The following is a 19,718-nucleotide window of genomic DNA, read 5'->3' as shown; positions in this document are numbered from 1 at the left end:
TTTGTAGTAAGACACGCGCATGCGTAGAAGGCCCGCAGATTGGGTAAGGTGAGTCGTACAGGTGAGTGAAATTAGCATTTTTTTTTAGATTTCTCATGATGTGTATATTATACATGAAGTATACTTAGTTACTTATTTACATTCTAAATTGTGTTCATCTACTTTTCTAAAATTAATGCTCTGCTTATACCGCAACTGGCGGAGATAGAGTCAGTTTTAAACTAAATGTTAGATCACATAATACAATCACAATGTAACAACAGTAATTATTTAGCTAAAAAGTTATGTTAAAACAGTAGTGTCTCCTAAGGTATTCGCTAAAGTAAAATAATTTAACGGCAACTTTGTTTAAAAGTAAACACTTGTAACGCCTAACTTGAAAACATTTAAATGTAGAGTTCTTACTAAAGGAGCTATAAATGAACTACTATTATTTGATTAAGGACGCTAACGTTACACAAAAGTCATTCTTTTCCTAAGCAGTAGATAGGTCATAAAATAAACAAGTTGTTAGAGCTAGTGGTGGAGATCCTGGCCAGCAGCAGGTAATGACAGTAATCAGGTGTGGTGCGGGGAGGCGCGCGGACAAATGTTCGCAAATTAGTGGCGCGGCGGATTGCACCGCGTTATATAAATACAAGCGATAAATCTCGCGCCCGCGGCGATCTATAACCGATATTGATAGTGCGCCCGCGCACACACGAGCTCGCACCGCCGCGCTGTCCGGGCACATCAAATAAACGAGGGATTTAATTTAATTTTACCTTACTAACTGAGAAATCCAAAATAACAAAAATTAAAAAAATGTCTGCTATCTACGCTTAAATCATATTCATTTATTTTAATTTCAAATAAATAATACGTTTAGCAGAAAACGGTACAAACTTAAGAAAGTACACAGTGTACACACTGCTTTCAGTATTTCCAAGTTATCGTGTTAGTACTTAATAATATAAGCTTCAAAGATATTGCGCTCACATAACACTGAAAAAGCACCGAATCACTTGTCCAACCAAGCAAGTCTAGTCACTCATTCAAACTTTTAAAACGCCTCAAACAGCAATACCAAGAGACTGTCATCTTTGTCTTAACAAACAATGCCTAAAACAGATCATGATAGAGTAAAATAAGATTCTATTAATAGTTAAGTGGTAGCCAAATACCGCTTAATTAGCATAATATATAATTTAATTAATCGAATGTCACGCGTAATTACGCGTCGTTACGATAACGCGCGACGTCGCGTCACGAGGCGTTGAAACCGATACGGCGTTTTTGTGCGGCGATAAGGTGCGCGGTCACCTGCGCGCGCATCTGCCACGCACACGCCCAAACAAAGGTACTACATAAATCAAAATGTTTGTGACCGAGTGCCAATTATTTATTGAATAGATGCCCAAGATAATGAAGGAACAAGTGCTGCTCAGACATTAAGGTAGCATGTTGTTTTAAAGGTAACACATTTTGGATGCAGTCAAGCACATCTACACCGTTTGAATGTACGAGTGACGAGTTTAGAAGTGTTTCAGTGGGATAGAGCTCACCGAAGCATTACTTCCATTTCAAAAGGATCTTAATTCCTGGGATTGTGAAATAGAATTGGGAAATCGTGGTTCTGCTCTTAGTGTGAAGATGTTGCGCATAGGCAGCGGCTACGACGGTGGTGGTGGCGATCAAGCAGGCGGCAGGCGGTGGGCGCGGGGGCGGAGGGCGCGGGGGCGCGGGGGCGCGAGAGGTGGTGCATGTGCGCCGCGGGGCAAGGCCGACCGCTACCTTGCTATTTTTATCCGCCAATAACGACGCCACAGCCAGATCAGGAAACTGTCCTCACTACAATTGTCGACAAACAGCCACGTCGTAGCGGACATGGTCAGCCTGCACTCACCTTTAATTCTCTATTCATGATGCCTTTCCGTGGCAGATGACTGGATAAACATAAGACTCATTTTTTTACAGGAAGTTATTTGATCTTCAATTCATTACCTTATTATGAGTTTAGTGGCGTTACAACACAAAAAAGAAAGAAAGGTTAAACACAATCATAAAAAAAACGTCGAGATACAAGTTACAAAAGAGTTGTATTGAAAGCTACAATTAGCAAACAAAAGAAATCGATTACCTTCTCTGACCATAAAAACATAAAATTCATAATAAGTAAGAGAACAAAAAGGCTCGCTCAGGAATCTATTTTGGAGCCATCAATCGGTCCGGGGCAGAACAAATAAAACATTAGCCGCGTCAAAAGCCAACAAACTATAAACCCTCGGCGAGGAGCCGTATTAATTTGACATATACCGCTCATCCGTACTAACAGCAGGTGTTCCTAAATTGTCTATGATAAATATACACCATCAATATAGCGGAGCGACGGACACCCTTTCATGGTTGGAATATAAAACCGTAATTGTGGTCACGACGGTTTATTCGGAGCGCTTATTAGCTGCCAGTGACCAGGTACCAGTCGCAAGTCGCTCGTTCTACTCGTGTATCATACAAATCTCTGGTAAAAACCAAGTCTCACCTCGAACGGTAATATCTACCGTGAAATGTGGGCCTCGGTCCATTTGGACATTTGCATAAAACAATATCTTTTGCTGATAAATAAACTAATAGCGATAAATATAATTTACGGTTTACTTTATTAGCTCATCCAAAATGGTAGCTGCCTATTCATTAAGCGAAAGATCGTTGTGAAAAATTCCAAATAGTCAATAATCCTGATATAGTTGACAGATAATGGCGTCGACACGAATTTGATTCTGAATTAAGTTCTAAATACCATAAGGTATCGTATAAAACGTATAAAACGTATAACATACGATAATGCGGCGCGGATTCACGGCTCGGCGACTGTTTGTTACGAAATTACATTTTACTCAAACTCGTTTTGATATCAGGGTCCTTAATTGGCTTTAGAAATGTGAAGTTTTAGCGGCGCGCGATCTGTGATGGATAAACATAACGCACCGCCTTCACCGCTCCCGTGACACCCGCACGACGTGCCACGCTCCAGCGAGGCCGATGAAGTTATTAGCTGGTAATTGTCATCGATGCCAGTTTTGGTTTCTTGTCTTTCATATATTATTAGAATATTGCCGTAGCAATGCTTGACTATTAAGAGTTGACGAAACTTAAAGAAGCAGCAGCTGGCGTAACCTACGCGTCCTCGTGATCAAGGACGTTAGATTTGTTTGCACAATCTGAAACATGTTTGGTTTGACCTGGAAAGTAATCCGACACAAAATGCCTTCAAAACTAGCCGCTACTATTATTTTGTAAAGAACTTGCAGGCGATATTTTAAAAGTGTACAAACGAGTGGATGCTAACATGTCGCGGAGCAGCAAGCTCGTCGCTCGTGCAGGGCAGTACTCACGCGCGGATTCGTGCTGCGTTTAATGTTTCAGTTACTGACCATATTTTAAGTGATACGCACATAATAATTTATGTCAACGATATCCTTAATCCGCGGCAATAAAGTGACAGACTAAATAATTTGATAGTCGATGAGAAACGTCGTAAGTGCGGGTGTGAGGAGTGCGCCGACGACGTTTCGTAGCGCGGCCCCGTCGCGCAGACCCATAGATCCCACGCGCCGGCGAGCCTGCGCCAAACTGGTCGATCGACTCTTGCGCAACTCGGAGACTACAGTTGGTTTCCAATTTTATGTTGACCGGTTTCAAAGTTGTCTTAGCCTTCTAATTTCGGCTCGTTTAGATTGGAAAATACGTCGACAAAGATATACGAAATGAAACTCCGACGGGTGAGATCAGAGCTCATGTTTTCACTCACGTAGCGCGCTCGTCGCCGCCCGCATTAAGATTCCTACCGAACATTGTCTGTCGTGGCTGTTAAATCATTAATTAAACACATTATGGCATTGAAAGTAACTTGGACTTTCGTATTTTTATTTAAGAATGTTTGAAATACTTATATGTTTTAGAAGACGATGAACTTATTTAATTAATTATCATGTAGAGGTAATGTCTCCATGACATAGGTCATGCACTAATAGCGTTCATGTTCAGGCAATGACGCGTGATGTCGCGTGTCGCGGGTCGGCGCGGCGCGGCGCGTCCTGCGTCCCACGCGTGCCCTGTACAAATACTGTCGGCGGGAGTCCGCGCACAAATCAACGCGATCGGACGTGCGCGCAGTGGACCCCCGGTGGCAGGCGCGCCGGCAGGGCTGGCCCTCGACAACACCACTCGGGCAAGCCAGGATATGTTCTCTCGGCACTGCCAGTCAATTACATATGTATGTGAAGCTTATAAGCACAGAAATTGTAGGTAGGTATTAACAAAGAAAAAATGTAGTATATCAGCTCATCATTATTTTTAATTCTTAAAACATTATAACTATCTTTTTCTTGAGTAATAACTACTTGTCCTTTAGCTTCCAAGTACCGAATGTTGAGGATTTTGATATGTTTTGCGTATTAAACAGCCTGTGTTATTTTGTACGGAGCCCAGGTCCTGCGCTGGGCTGAGCCGTGGTGCTGGCGGCGGGCAGCCCTGCTGCGGCCCCCCGGCGCGGCGACAGCGCCAACATCTCTCACCTCCGGGGCCCCGTAATGAACAATATAAATGTGCCATTTGCTGGCCCCGCCGAGCCTCGACACCCTCCACAACACTCCTCTACGTACAGGTATCTATACTGAATACCAATAGCTAATGCTAGATACCGGCCATGATTTACAGCCTTGTATTCGCTACTGAATCTATAAACTCATAATTTAACTCCAGTGCAATAAATAAACGTTTAAGTGCAGGCAATCTGTCGTATCCATCTCAGGATTGTGTATAATAAAATTGTTGACGATTTGTTGAAATCCCGGTGGCACGTCTCAACCGGGCTTAGCTGCGTCTGCTTCTTAGAAGTTGACATGTCAAGATTATGCAAGTTTTTAAAAGTTTCTATGGTGATAGGTAATGATTTGTTGCTATTTCTAAACTCTAAAGTTCCCACAAATTGTTTAGTTATAACTATATTTTGACAAAGGATAAATTTCGCCGCCTATTATGAAAATTGTCCTTTTAAAAGTCGATCCCTTAAAGGCATGTGACAGGACTATTATATTATTAGGATCGTTTTTAGTAATGATAGGGCCGGAGTACGCGACCTCAGATCGCCGGGAGGGACTAATCGTGCGCCGGCACAAAAAACTTTGGGCACTTCATTATAGCTATACGTGAGCATTATTAAAAGCCCGTTCGGGACGACGGACGACGGCCGCGCTGCAGACAGTTGATTTTGCATTCCTTTACGGTGAGTGGAGCAGACACGGGGAGCCTGGGCACCGGCGGGGACGATGTAGGAGAGGAACCAATTAGCTAACCAGTTTTATTATATTTGGATCTGCAACAACAATAAGAGGAAATCGAATCGACGGAAATGCGAAAACGTCTCTAAAACCGTACCGACAAAGCTCCAACAACAGCAGAACACAAATCTAAAGATAAACAGACAATAGTAGCGGAAAAAACGACGTCCAACCCCGGAGCCGGTGGAATTTGGAAACGAAATTCGTGGATCGCATTTTGCGAATACTCTCGCGTGTTACTGCATTATTATTTAAGTTGGGGCTTTTAAAAAATGGTTGGGATGGTCGGTGGGTAGTTTTTTTTGGAGGCGCGTGCGCGGTGCATAATTGGCGCGCCGGACGCGCAGGAGCGAGCGCTTTTTGCGAACGCGACTGAATCGCCGTTTGATAACCGTCCCCTCATAACGGAACGCCTCACGACTGTGTCGCTCTAAAACCATCACCGAACATAAGATACGCGCTGCTCTCGCACACCTAAAACCCATTGCGACGCCCGACCATAGGCATTAAGTGATAGTTTGTCACCATAGGATGAACATTACCGCCAAGGCGTGTGGGTGTACCAATGTATGTTATTAATAAAATGGAAAATTTTCACCCAAACGCGTCTTATAGTTCGCGTAGTTGTCATATAAAAATAAATAATTAAATAATAATCGCTTATTAAGCCTCTTATAAAATGGTAGATTCTAAAAAGTTGTTATGCGGTATGTGAGGAATGACGCAATCTATATAAAGGAACAATAACAGCAGCTAAAAATGAATACGAAAGACATCCTGAGGTGCAGGTAAGAAAAGGGGTACGCGATCCCTTAAAACAAAAATTGGTCGAGAGTTGCTCGGAGCGACGGTTGACCGACGAAACGTTTCATTCCTTTTACAACACACAAAAAGTAATTTAGAGCACGATGACGGGACCCCAATATGATAACAGGAATCCCGTTGCGTAGCCCGCGGTGCAGTAGAGGTGAGCTTGGACGAGCGCAGATGATATCTTCCTTTTTGTCACATCACTAACGATGCTCGGTGAGGACTGATAAAATATCTGACCTCACAGGAGCAAGTCGCGGGCCCGCCAGTGCCGGCGCATCACTCCCTCGTGTCCGTCAAACGTCATTCCTCTCGCTAACACAATGGAATAGACTTTGCAAAAATGGGTACGCGTGTCGCCGCTCTGACAGACCCAACAATGGGCCCAAAAAACAAACAATCCGAATAGAAATCGAAAACAGAGCTTCTTGCCGATGCGACAGAACGGGATTTTGGAAATCCGGTTTCAATTTTTGTTTGGTTGTGTTGTATGTACCTCCACCGCTGCTATTGTCGTCGTGTCACTAGTTCGGAGACACAATAATGCCAATCGAATAAGGATGTCTCCACAAACTATTCATTCTAATAATATGTAGATAATCAGAGTATTACTGCTTGACAATCAAATACGAACAAACATTCAACAAAAAGCATTGTTCGCTGATTTAAAGGTGGTTTAAGATTTATGAAAACAACTGCGTGATAAACGCAGTCATAAACATTTTATAAAGACAACTGGCAATTTATTATCCGTTTGGCTTTATGAATAAGCTTACTAATTCTCATTATAAAATATAATTGACTTAAAAACGCCAGAAGTTTCATGTTAGGTAACCCCAAACTAACTTACTCATTAGTTTAGGTACCTACTTCAAAAAAGGGAAGAGATAATCGAAACAACGCAACGTTGACAGTTTTAGCCGCGTTTTATTTTTAAGCAGATTTTTAGTCAGAAAACCACTAAAATAATTTGTCCTTAGTACTTTAACAAATAGAGTACCTATAGGAACTATAGGAAAGTAAATGTTATACTATAAAAAAAAAACAATGTCATTTTAAAAACACAAGTTACAAAAAATATAAATTTAGCACATTGATCCCCTCATGGCAGCACAGTGCGGGTCGGGGCCAGAGGTGACGGTGTCACCCGTGCCTGCCTATACCACTTACCTGCACAAACACTATTGTGTAAAGTTTATATTCAAAACTGTTGGTGAAGAAATACAGTTTTTACAAATTTTGTAATAAATGGAACCAAAAATCAAACTAAATGATGATTTAAAATGTTTGTTCGACTATTAAAAAAAACATATTATTTTGTTGTTAGAGCCTCCTTGTACATAGTAACTGTCGACAACAGCTTTCAGCATATTTTCCACAATGGATTTTTGAGATACTGTATATGTATATTTGAAGTTGGCTTTTGACCTGTCTGGAGATTTTCCGCGCCAGTTGTTACGCGAATGTCTGGCGAGTACATTACCCCTGGCTGATAGTATCGCTTCGATCAGTCACTGCCAGGTTTAGCGGGTTCAGGCTAAGCGTCACCTTCAGCTGTCATGTACTTGCGCTACGCTACTAGAGCTGGTTACCGGCTGACCCTGCAATGTGAACAAGTCTATTGTCTAAGAGTATATCTTCATACTTATACCAACATCGACCTGGTGATCACTTCGAAGTTATGATTTCATGCGTCATTTGTTATTGGTTTTGTTTTTACCCGCTTACGTAACATGTTAGGCTACTATTGAATGAATTACAGTCTTTCTGTTAAAATAATTTCTGGCCCCTAAAGCGTTCTAGTTTTTTTTAAAACACTGAAAGATAAATTTATGTAATACAAATATATATGTGTGCCTTAAAACGTTTTCAGCACTAATTCTTGTGTGGTGGGAGGTTAATAAAACAAAGGTCATCCCAAACTTAGAACAAGTGCTTGTGGTTCACACAAATACTAGTCCAGTGTGGAGATCGATACCGTGGTACTTTGCGCGCAGTTGTCTTCAGCGTGGTGCCCTTTACCCCTCGGCTATCAGTGTATTTCTAGTCAGAAGTTATATAATTTCGATTGTGCATTAGTGTAATCAATTATTACAAAACAGTTTAATATCATCGTCTAGAAATATAGTGAGTCCTCCAACACTGTAGTTTCAGTGTTTCCAGTAGGTAGCTAGGTAGTGTAGAACAATGGGGGCGGTGAGGTGAGGGTCGCGTGACCCCGTCGCTTGCGACACCTGCTCGTCATCGTCCAAGAGGCCGGTATTGTGTCCACGATACGATAGATACGCAGTAATGAACATAGCTGAAAATAACACATTACAGAAAAAAGGTAAATTTGATAACTTACATTATATACAACTACTTATACATTTATTTTACCTCTTGCTAGGTGCGTCAAGTTATTATCAGCACACCTAATAAGCAAAAAAAAGTACCAACATCGAATGATGGATTTTAACATTATATTGTATGCCGTTCTCTACAACTGCCATTAAAAAGTTCGTTATAGAAATATGAACGCAGAAGAAGTAAGCATAACTGCATAAAAAAAACATCAGTCACGTTGCGTTACTGTGAGCTACAAAAAATAATCATTGTCAAAAGGTGAGAAAATCCGCTAATTAACACGTCGAGGCTGGCGCGGCCGCCCTCAGCTCGCCAGGCAGCGATTGTTCGTCGCCACCCATTGTGGCCCAGCTTTTATCAAAGTATAATTAGCTTTTGTTCAGGTGTATTATTTTTTGAGTAAAATCCTCGATCGAGCTCCCCATTCACTTGCAAATAGGGAAGCCCGTGTTTACGTGTCGATGAACACTAATTATCGGGAGAAAAGTTTTTGCGGTCACAATTTGTCACCCTCGAGAAAAATCCAGTCACGTTTTGTAATTGGGTTTCCTTGTTTGGTGCAAGCAGCTGGAGCGGGCAAGCTCGATGTAAATCACGGCAGATGATGTGGAAGAATGTGGTAAAGCGTCCCTATGTGCGCGTGCCGGCGCCGTAATGTGTGTATAATTAATTTGTAAGAGTGACGAGATACCTGCGCTTCTATTGCGGCCCGAAACCGGCGCATGCGACGCTCAGGTGCATAAGCTTTATTTGTGTTTTTTTTGCTTCCACTTCCCCTTTGCATAAATTAACATTTTCGCAATTGTCCCGAACGAAAGGATTTCTTCAACCTGCCATTGTTACTCTTGAGGTCAATATCGTCACTACAGTTAGCGAAGAGTCATGTACCTACCAGATACCGTTTAACACATTTTACCTTTAATTATTTTCAGACTTTAGCGGTAAGAAACATCCAAGTTCCCGTAGATACTCTTATGTAATTATTATTTTCCGAACTAGTTACAGATCACTGAGCGCTTTGTTATCTATTGCAATTATCTTAAAATTGATTTTCCTGTGAATAAAATAGAACTTTATTGCAATACGTTAAAGTTTAATTTGCGTCTTGTAGGAACTATCTCTAGTATCTTTATTTTTGCTTTATCCCTCCTTTAAAATGCATCCTTAGTGTGATTGCTTTAAGGTTTGTTCTTGTTTGTCAGGTAGCGGTTGGTGTCACCTGGTCGCCAGGGGTCGGCAGCTGGTCCATTGTGGGGCTCATCACTTGACTCGCGCGAAAGGGATGCCTCGCATGTGAACCGCTAACGGAATCCTGGGAATGGATGCTCCCGCGCAGATAATGCGCAACACAACTAGTATTGTACTACACAATGGTAATGCGATATACTGCGCTTGTTTTGAACATGTACCAAAGTTTATGATCCTGTTATAATAAAACTATAAAAATATTTACTCGCTTCCTAATTGATGTCACATATATTAATCTATAAATAATAGACCTCAAGGCGTCTACCTGCTCACAATTTACATATTATCTGACGACTCGCATAAAATGGATGGAATTTATTTTACACTAGTTGGCAATGATATGATGTGTCCATATTATAGAAAACGAGTAATAAAATAATGTCGACCGTAAACGACAGTTTTGGTAATCAAATACAGTGGTAACGAAGGGAATACGGTTATATGTAAATAAGCATTCAGCTTGTTAAAGGATCCAGCCTGTCCCCGTAAGAAAGATCAGTTTAGAAAAATATAAATTAATAAAAAGAGTGGCAACCAAAAGAAACACGAGTATATCGGAGCGGTGCGTGTAGTTGCCGATTTTCTAATATATCACAAACATTAATATGCCTGCGACCGGTTCTTGTGAGATCCGTTAGTGGCCTTATGTAAATTATTTGGTTTATGGCCCCCTAGTTTACATCGAAATGTTTTAACTTAAAACATACCAAATGTCCACGTAGAAATCGATTTCGTACTTACGCCAATAAGGTGAAATATTGAAGCCAACTTATAGAAAGTATAATTTATAGCCCATCATAAAAAGATATTAGCAACCAAATAACCAAACTCAGGAATAATGGTTATAGATGTAAGAGCGATGACTAATTAGTACTCACTGAGATTGAAATAAGTTTGAAATTTTGTGACATGTTTGCTGGGCATTGGATACAGGTAGCGTTGCCAGGCGTCCGGATAAAGTCAGACATATTTAGGATTTTGGATTGCATGTCCGGCTAAGATAAACGGTGTCCGTCTTGTCCGGCTTTTGTTAGGCTTTTTACGATAAGTAAAACAATGAAATTATTATTTTTTTAGTTAAAAATGTCTTATTTGATCATAAATGTTTAATTATCTAGAATTTAACTTTATTGTGTAACTCAAAGAGAAAAAGTTTTGTTTGTTTTATATTTTAACTTAAAGAAAAGTATAATTTGTGCCTTTCTTATTATTTAAGAAAAATTGTAATATGTTGATAAATGTTTAAGTATCAAGAATTTAATTTTGAGTGATTACTATTTTACTTTTGACTGATTATTAATAAAGTAACTATCTAGACTGATTTATTATTCGATTTTATTTATTATTGCAATAGAAATTAACAAGATTTATGATAATAATCAAAACGACTAGATTTTACACCTAAATCCTCAATAATATAGGGTGTCCGGCTTTTTTAACCAAATGTCCGGCCAAACTGGCTGGTCTGTCCGGCTATTAGGTTTGGCGACCTGGCAACGCTAGATACAGGGATGTGGTAAGAGATGTTAACTGTGAGCCTAGAGATTAATTCGTGGGAAAAAGTACAAAGTAAATAGTTGAATTAGATGCCGTTACATGTAAAACTTGACATTTGAATAGCTCAGATGTTTGTAATGAAAAGAATTCGATTACTATGCACCGCGCGGAGGGCGCGATCCACCGCGGCCAGGGAAACGTTACCCAAAACTAGTTTTGTGACCAAACGGACATCTCATAGAGCCACATTGTCCAGATTAATGCACAAAACCGGATGCTGCGTCTCCCGGCCATCGATAAAACGGTCACAAACTCTATTAAACCAGCTCTGACACTTCTTTATGTGATCTCTAGCGCTGACCGCCCTTTCATAACGACGCTCGCTTGTCATTCATCACGACGAGATGAAAGGAATCCGTATAATCAGCTGATAGACGAGTACCCGCGACACTAACGGTCCATGTTTGATCAATTATCCGATCGACTAGTCCTGCCCCTAACCGCTTCGTCTAACGAATTTTAGATTCACTTTAACAGAAATGGAAAGCTAACCTGTTTTTTTTTATTTCAATAACGTATGAACGTTTTCGTTTTAGAACGCGCAGGTTATGAACGTTTAGAAATATCCGTTGTAACTCGAGATACAATGGGTTCGGGAGAAATCGTCGGAGGATGCGCGATACAGAGGGCTGAGATAATATCGTGTTTCGTGAACTCTGCGCCGATGTCTAATTTCCAATACAATGGGTGCTGTAAAAAACTGGCCTAAAATAAATGTGTCACAGTGCCACCCTCAGGCGGGCAGACAATGGACAAAGGAGTCCTCGAGAGCGTGCGTGAGCGCATTTAGCGACGCCACAATGCGCTGCGCCCACGCGCTTTGTGTCGCATTGTCGCGCAACACAATCGCGCAGGAAGATCGATCCGCCGCGCGATCGCATCTAGGAGACACGTGTGCCACCAGACAAACACAAACATCAGAATTACAATAATCCCGAGGTGAAAGTTGAACTCATCGACAAAAGTAAAAGTCTTGCAGCGGTCGCGGCGCGGCGCGGCAGCGGCGACGCATCTGCGCCGATATCATATTATGGTAATGCGTTTTGTCGATATGCGGGGGCGTGGCCACGAAGGGATTGTCGCGATTGTTACCCCTTATCATGTTCGGGTACACAAAGAAAAGTTTTGTGTTCTTTACACATTCAAGAGATTTAAAAAAGTCAAGATCTCTTTTGAGGTAAATAATCTTCAAATCGGCCATTCTCGCTATAACAATCGACCTCATATTAAAAACGCTGTTCACTATCTGTCTGACAACTTATTTTAAATATCCTCGATCAATTGATTTATTAATTCTTTGAGGAGCAAAACAAATTAAAAAATTCTGTTTATTTCATGAAAAGAGATCTATTTATTATGAAATCGTTAGAAAGTCGAGGGTTTCCTCAAACTTTGGTAAACTATGTTGTTATAAAATTTCAGCTCCATGACCGTATCTTCTTCTGGGAGCAGTACTTAACTCTGACTTTAGAATACAATCGACGCACTGATATAAAGAGGCTACCCAATAAAATGGCGAGGTGTGACGCGAAAGTGAACGTATCGGATGAGATATGATGCACTAAATCGTTTTTAATCATGTTTCTGATTGAATCGCAGCTGATAATGATCTTCGATTAGCGCGGCCGGCCGTAAGTCAGCGCTCCGCCGCGCGTCACCCGCGCATCTCCCGCGCCGCAACACGCCGTTACGCGACTTCGCGGCAGCGCAGTTAAATAACGCCATTTGTTGCTAATGGATCACACAGTTTGTAATTCTCGTATTGATGGCAATCTCTTAAACACAAATTTGTCGCAGGGTGAGGGCGCGGGCCGCCATACATTAGGTTCCTCGAGTGCGGTTCTGATTTGTTTGGGTGGATGAGCTCATGTAGAAGATCTATCTATCCTTCACTAGGTCAAAAAAAACGAGCATCTCAACTGTTGTTCTTGAGTGTTCTTTTGTTCTCGTATTGAGTGATTGCCCAAAGTCAATCATTTAGATTACAATGATATCCAAGAATTTGACCTTTTATGGTCATCCTGGGATCAAATATTTTATTGTACCTATCTACTATTTATATATAACCTACAATTAAATACTTCTCGTGTTACTTAAAGTGCTTAACTTTTTAAATGTCTTGTTTATTACCGTATAATTTTTGAGAAAAAAGATGTTTCCCCACATACAATATATACTTTTCCGAACCGGGCTCTAATGAGGTCGACTCGAGTTGCCGCAGCTCCATATGTTTGCCTCGTAAAAGAGTTTGTAACATCTTACTTTTGCGAACTGAAGCAATACAGAAAATGGCAACTCTTACAAACCGAAGGTCATTTACTATTTGTCCATAAAAAGCGTGTCGTGGCGATGTGGCGCCCCCTCGCGGCCGCGGGAGCCTCTATTGTGGAGCCGCCCGATTCGCCGCACCTATTGTGCCGCTGTTTCCAGCCAAAACGTAAATAAAGGCAGATGTTACCATACTCCAAAATATAAAAACAAGTCTAATACGGTTCACATATCAGTCGCTCGCCAAACTGAAATCAACCCAATTCGAGCGGATGAGAATTCAATATGGCAAGATTTGACGGCGGTTATTTTGTTCCGGTGTGTTTTGTTTGCACGCATCTAGCCCGAGGTCCGCGGCTGTGTGGGTAGTTTTACAAACCGAAATTGTTGTAGTTTAATAAAAGTCATATTAAATGTAAGGATGTTATTGACAGGCGATGGTATCGCGCTGATCGACGAGCGGAGCCGCGGCGCGCACCTAGCGAATTGCTGTTCGATTAATTTTACGCGTTATCGATGTTAGGCTTCTTGTTGACTTGTATTTGTTGTTAATGTATGGACTCCTGTTTGTATTATGATAATTGACGATGTTTATGAGATGACAGCTAGGAAGCGGTGGTGGGTGTTTGTTTTTCACATTTGCTTTACGTTATTGGTTGTTTTTGTTACCCGAGCTGATTTTCTTGTCGTTAAGCGTGTAATTTGCTTAACCATACAAGCAGTAAGCTGGTGTAGCAAAAATGGTTATCTACTGTAAATCATTCAAATTGAATAGACTACTGCATACATTGTTTTCGGTAATATCAACGATCTATACAACCGACAAAATATGTTAATAAAATACAATTAGGTGTGTTAGTATCATCAAGAGCGGCGCTGTGCGGCGACTCGGCGAGCAGCAGCCCGCGCGCTCCGGTAAACACCCGCGACACTTGCACAAATACATGACACAGCGCTAATTATAACAAGCCATGTTTGTTCTTTCATTAAACTATACCGGACTCGTATTATTACTGGTGTTATGAACACTGGCGTTTCCGCGATACCTACAGCACCTACTACGAGTTTCAACTCGACCTTGGCGTACACACAAATAGATCAGTGTCATCATTTTAAATAGCATTCACAGAATATTTACATTATTTCATAAGAACCACTTTCTTTATCTTTGGATGAACAAAACTGGCCATTATTAGTTTTGGTATGTTTATTATTGGGTAAGACAATTGTACAAAGAGCAGGCAACGACGAACGTCGATATTGATACAAATTTTAAAAATATTAAGCGAAATCATGAGCGAAACATGTATGATACCTATTAAAGTTTTAACGACTGTGGAGATTAGATTGACAATAGACAATTGTGGTATTAGTTGTCGTCACCCTAGCCGGCAGCCCGCAAACATTGTGGCTCGCACAATACCAGTGATTTGTCGGTCTGGTTGCCGGCTGATTGATCACGGCGCATCGGTCGCGTACTGCGCGCCGGACAACTGTCACTCGAGCACCGACCCTGCGGCTCTGCTCTACTCCCGACGCGAACACCGCCATTGCCGGGAAATGATTTAGCACTGCACTTATGGCAAGTTTATAGTAAGTATGTGTAGTGATGTGGAAGTTGTGGCTGCTCTCAATGCCTATACCAATGAGCTCATTTGTGGTTTAACGGCCACGAAATAATAATGTAATGGTATTGTCAAATTATAACCAAAAAAGGACTGATGAGAAATGAGAAAAAAAAAAACAATACAACAGTCAAAGTAATAATGAGAAATAGTGATGATGAATTAATGATACATATTTTTAACAATTAAAACATGAAAAAACATTTTGACACAAATTACTCATAAAGTAGAGTAAGCTATTGTAGCGTTAATATGAATAAATTTAAACGTAACTTACAATAATCAGTCTTGATTTATATTTGCACAACTCTCTCCCACCACAAAATCAAACCGTTAGTAATTCAATTATGAATATTTAGCGACATAACCGCAGTGCTTCGCGGGACTGTAATCGAATCAATTAGAGCTCTGCCCACCCCAGCAATGCGCAGCGCCGTGAAGAACTTACAATTAATATGAAGCACCCTTTGTATCATCACGCCATGCGCCTTATACGGCCGCCAGTCATCCGGAACGGCTCGTAGCTGTCCACTCGGCTAGAGAGAATCCTCACCAATAAAAAATACTAGTTAATAGTATCGGAATTTATAGCTGTTTAAGGTGTTGCGCTTGAGTGCTTCATATACATGGAATGTATCACTAATCCTGGATTCGCACATAACTTAAGCACGGGAAAAACGTGGAAGTTTGTGCGTAGAGCGGGTCGTAGCGGCCGGTCGCTACTCGGGACACTGTTGCCACATGAGACAAGCATGGACAGATTGCATTTGTTTCTGGAGTCATTTAAAGGTGTAACAACAATATTTAGTATTTTAATTATGGTAAAAAGTTCATCTCTTAGTACTAATGGCAAACTGTATATTTTTTTTTATAAAAGCAAAGTGTGTAGCCTTATAGCAGCAGACCAAGTAATCAGTACTTGATATCTAGCTCGACATCTTCAATGTTAATCCTTCGCTGCGGCGGAACAAAGTCAACACCGCGTCGTCTTACCGTTTGGTATACAATAAAAAAATATTAATATATGTAAGTATGTATGAACCCTGCCAGATTAGTAACATTCGATTGCAGCTGCCTTGCTACGGGACCTGTATATGAGCCCTAGGCTCACAAGCAGTTGGTATTTAAAGGTGTCGTCCGCTGTTGTAGTGTATCCGGGCATCTGAGTGTATGCAGCGTCAGCAGTTATCTAACGTACGGGGCTGGAGTAGCCTGCACGATTAATTGGCGCTATATTGAACGCATGCAATTAGTTACGATAACTTCAGAAAAACTGTAATGAGGGATTGAATTTAAAACCTACTAACTTTAATTTCAAGACTTAGATATGGTACTATCGAAGCTAGATAGTGATCATAATTACTGGCTCTAATATAACCGCTGTTAATTAGGGTTTTATTTAATTATCTATGACTTACTGACTGCATCACTTCATAGTATATCAGTAATCAAATTACATTGAATTTGGCGCATTATTTAAACAGTTGCGTTTACAAATCAGTGGGCACAAGTAGCCTGACCCTCCACCAGCGCGGCGGCGGCGGCGGTAACACTAATACTGTTATACGGTAATCACATTACAGGACCCTCCCCACTGATGAGCTATTCTTTAAACTGGGAACGAGGAACATCGACACAAATTTTTAGAAATATTTTATTTTCTATCACCACAGGTAACAACGAATGCAAAATATTGTCGTTAAGATGAAACAGAAACATGGCCTTTATCATCATAGGCCCATATTTTCTACTGCTGGACATACTATAGGTCTCCCCAATTGCACGCCATCGAGATCTATCTTACACTGACGTATTTCACTAATTACAATTTGTAGATTTCGATTATTGGCAATCATTCACAAAATGTAATAACAAAGTATTTTTCCCATGGTAGAGTTGGGTAAGGCAACAGGTGACTCTACACCCACCTTACAAAGTTGGCGTGAATTTGTGCATTTAAAGTGTGAGCATGCAAATATGAAGTGATATCGATCAATAGTGGGCCGTTATTTATACTGGTGGCAATCACAATAACATTTATTACTGATCAGTGTTGGTGAATGCTGCAGAAGTCGCAGGCTTCTGTTGCGACACGTAGCTCCACAGTCATCGGTGAGGGTACCGCTCCCAGCAGTGTGTGGGAGGACGCACCGCACTTCTAGCTGCACTGTAAATTGACGAGCTAAGGTAATTCATCAGTAGCTCTTTAAATGTTCGGGATTTGCAGTCTGGTCTTGTATTCTCTCAAAAATAGGACTTCATGTTCAAACATTTATTGAAATTTCTTTTCCGCCCAAGTTAAGCATCATCAACAATAATTACTTCGTGGCCAGTGGGTGTGTTGCCAGGCGCGTTATAAATTAGCCGATATGCATGATATTCGTTAATCTTCGGAACTAAATCATTTGAATATTGTAATTGTTGTATTTTTTCGTTTAGGTACTTATTGGAGCAATATTACGGAACGCTACACCAGCGCGCCTGCGGAACGGCGGCGGGTTTCCGTTCGACACGCACTTGTCTGGTTTTTTAACAATAACATAATTTACTAGTATACCTACTGCGAAACTATTGATATGGAAAGAATACATTAGTTATACGAGTGCCGGAGGCTCCGCCGCCTGGCTTACGGTACAGCTCTCAACAGTGGCGGCAACCGGTAACATAGCTGATTCGATACGTGTTACGGTTTCAAGGCCGCATTTTGCCAAATCACTTGAATACCTAGGTCAATCCCAAGGCGAGCACCTGTGGAAATATGTAATTTATGAAATTGACAATAGGTAATTAAAACACACATGTAGAGTGCGGACGAGCGCGGATCCAACACGGCAGTACGTGCTGTACCTATTGTACACACAGTTCCAACAAAATGTTGAGCACTTGTGTAAATGTCAGTCAGCTGTCGCCGGCTGCGGGTGTAATTGAAATGTCTTCGTAATTAGGGAGATTATGAAAATAATGTGTAAGAAATTATAGGCATCAGTATAGATAAAAACAAGTATCCTTTATTATTACTGATCATAACTGCAATAGGTGACCAACCTATTTATGTCAATTTCAGTTACCCTAATACACACATGCATTAATTCCTTTCAGTTGCCGTAGTATTGTGACCCGCTGTCACAGCATCACCGAGAAAGTGAACATCAGCCACCACAAGTGACAGCGCGCGCTCACTCGCCGCGTTAGCGTAAACGATACAATTATAATCCACTATAATAGTAACACAAATATTATACAATGGAGGCGAAACAATAAAAACATTATAAATTCAAATCTGTGTGGGTCAGCGGCCGGCTTACAATGCGCAATAAAAATTATAATACCATTATTTGTTTATCAATAAACGATTTGCATGTGTTAAGTGCAGCGCGCAGTGTCGTCATGTGGGATTACCATGTGAATGCGCCCGCGCACGCCGCGCCGCGCGCCCTCTTTACTTTGCTAAGAGATGACTTCTTCCCGTTTTCTTCGTTGGGGTTGACTGATGTCCTTTTCTGGATCTAGAAAAGTTTATTGAAATGTATTGGCTGGAATATTTAAGAAACTCGGTTCTTGACTGTCTAACAAAACTACTAGCCGTTACTGATTTTGAAAATTTACAGGATATGCCGGTTACACATACACATGTTTCATTAAAATTGTAGTCGGACATTTTTCTCCTAGCATAGCTAATTTGACATTAATGACATTGTTCTTGTTAGTGTGTATATGGAGACATGCGGGCTGTAAGGTGCTCAAGTTATTCGTACGTTTGGCTACAGGCGAAAGTTCAAAACAACAACGATGACGAACTTTGCAAAAAATATGACACACGTGAGCACGAGTGACGCACAAACATTAACAATTTAAATAGTTCGGCGGCACTCGAAGGTGAAAACTAAACTAACTTTACTACAATTTTTGTTTGAAATAAATTTGTTTTAACTACAGCTAGAAGGTGTAAATTTTGATTTGATTGTAGTTTGTAGGTACAGCTGAAAATCTTCGACTAACAAAATTTTATCTAACACTATTGTCTTATTGTGCAAACTTAGCAGTGCTCGGAATATCGCTTAGCTTTACAAATTAGTAATGATTTATAAAGCGATTTTATAAATTTAATGATGACACCATTCATCTAAAATTACAGTGCTACAAGTTTCTCCCATCTTTTAATACTTGTATAATAAATACGAAGCTGATGGACAGGAATCATCAAAGTTTTATGGACAACTTGAATACATTTATAATGACTAATGAACGAAATCTATTTAATCACTAAATCAAATATTTGGATAGTGCCTCCGGCGACCAAATTACTCTCAGAAGCAGATTAGTGTTGGCGCGCAGGTGACAAGGCGCGCCTCGCCCGCAGTGGCGCGGGCGCAGGCGGAGTCGCGACGCGTGCGCAGTCGTGTCTCTAACCAGCTCCGTTTCATTTCCGCTTGTATGGTCTTGTAAAAATCATATGAATAGTCCGAAAGTGAACCCACTTTGAATATATTTAAATTAATTACGCATCGCTAATGGCGAACGGTCCAAGGACGATTTTAGCATA

The 19,718-nt window shown here is 40.8% G+C and overlaps 1 long non-coding RNA gene across 1 annotated transcript; it reads left to right on the top strand.

Moving 5' to 3' along the window:
- The first annotated feature begins 2,806 nt into the window (after positions 1-2,806).
- On the top strand, positions 2,807-10,778 carry LOC113495368. Its single transcript, XR_003400713.1, has 3 exons — positions 2,807-4,287; positions 4,471-4,645; positions 9,680-10,778. It is a non-coding gene; the product is annotated as an uncharacterized LOC113495368 (long non-coding RNA).
- The last annotated feature ends 8,940 nt before the right edge of the window (positions 10,779-19,718 follow it).

Source organism: Trichoplusia ni, chromosome 6 (genome assembly GCF_003590095.1).
Source record: "Trichoplusia ni isolate ovarian cell line Hi5 chromosome 6, tn1, whole genome shotgun sequence".
Lineage (NCBI taxonomy): Eukaryota > Metazoa > Arthropoda > Insecta > Lepidoptera > Noctuidae > Trichoplusia > Trichoplusia ni.
The sequence above is the reverse complement of the archived record's forward strand: the minus strand, read 5'-3'. Positions and strand labels throughout refer to the sequence as shown.